The following is a 1,264-nucleotide window of genomic DNA, read 5'->3' as shown; positions in this document are numbered from 1 at the left end:
GCCTGATCTCGGAAGCCAGGCTTGGCAGGGCCTGCTTAGGACTTGGACGGGAGAGCGTCTGATCCTGGCTAGGGACTTCCAGGCGGACTGGATCCTTTTCCTGAATGTCCACCCAGGAATGAGCGTCTGTTTGTGAGTGAGGACCTCCGGCTGAAGGTGGCCTTGTCGCTGCACCCATACCCGGGAACGGGTGCCTATTCCTGTCTGTGGACTGCCAGCGTGAACGGTGTCCCGGTTCCTGGATGTTTACCCAGGAATCAGTGCCTGTGGATTCCAAGTGACTCTGGAGCACCTTGGACATTATGGGCAGAATACGTTTTTTGTCAATTAGCCGTAGAACATCTTTTGAAGGGCCGTATGGGGGTGCCTGAGTGGCTTACGGCCACACCGCTCTGGGAGCGCCCGATCTCGTCCGATCTCGGAAGCTAAGCAGAGCAGGGCCTGGTTAGTACTTGGACGGGTGACCGCCTGGGAATACCCGGTGCTGTAAGCCTTTTTCGCTTCGCCTTCGAAAAACGGCAGAGGGCGCTTCGGTGAAAGGAGATCTTTTAAACGTCTCTTTAGGAAACAGCAGGGGGCGCTGCTGCTGCTTCTTTTTCTCCCTATCCTGTACACAGTGCTGTGTAAATGTTACATCGTGTTTTGAAGGCCCGTCTGGGGTGTGCAAAGGCAGCTTACGGCCATTCCGGCCTGGGACTGCCCGATCTCGCCTGATCTCGGAAGCCAGGCTTGGCAGGGCCTGCTTAGGACTTGGACGGGAGAGCGTCTGATCCTGGCTAGGGACTTCCAGGCGGACTGGATCCTTTTCCTGAATGTCCACCCACGATTGAGCGTCTGTTTGTGAGTGAGGACCTCCGGCTGAAGGTGGCCTTGTCGCTGTACCCATACCCGGGAACGGGTGCCTATTCCTGTCTGTGGACTGCCAGCGTGAACGGTGTCCCGGTTCCTGGATGTTTACCCAGGAATCAGTGCCTGTGGATTCCAAGTGACTCTGGAGCACCGTGGACATTATGGGCAGAATACGTTTTTTGTCAATTAGCCGTAGAACATCTTTTGAAGGGCCGTTTGGGGGTGTCTGAGTGGCTTACGGCCACACCGCTCTGGGAGCGCCCGATCTCGTCCGATCTCGGAAGCTAAGCAGAGCAGGTCCTGGTTAGTACTTGGACGGGTGACCGCCTGGGAATACCCGGTGCTGTAAGCCTTTTTCGCTTCGCCTTCGAAAAACGGCAGAGGGCGCTTCGGTGAAAGGAGATCTTTTGAACGT

At 56.3% G+C, this 1,264-nt stretch overlaps 2 non-coding genes across 2 annotated transcripts; both read left to right on the top strand.

The window, feature by feature from the left end:
- The first annotated feature begins 374 nt into the window (after nucleotides 1–374).
- On the top strand, nucleotides 375–493 carry LOC123965047. Its single transcript, XR_006823610.1, has one exon. It is a non-coding gene; the product is annotated as a 5S ribosomal RNA (ribosomal RNA).
- A 589-nt stretch (nucleotides 494–1,082) lies between these two features.
- Nucleotides 1,083–1,201, top strand: LOC123965048. The gene has a single exon (XR_006823611.1). It is a non-coding gene; the product is annotated as a 5S ribosomal RNA (ribosomal RNA).
- The last annotated feature ends 63 nt before the right edge of the window (nucleotides 1,202–1,264 follow it).

The sequence above is a fragment of the Micropterus dolomieu genome, unplaced genomic scaffold (assembly GCF_021292245.1).
Source record: "Micropterus dolomieu isolate WLL.071019.BEF.003 ecotype Adirondacks unplaced genomic scaffold, ASM2129224v1 contig_8242, whole genome shotgun sequence".
Classification (NCBI taxonomy): domain Eukaryota; kingdom Metazoa; phylum Chordata; class Actinopteri; order Centrarchiformes; family Centrarchidae; genus Micropterus; species Micropterus dolomieu.
This window is presented reverse-complemented; position numbering and strand designations above follow the sequence as displayed.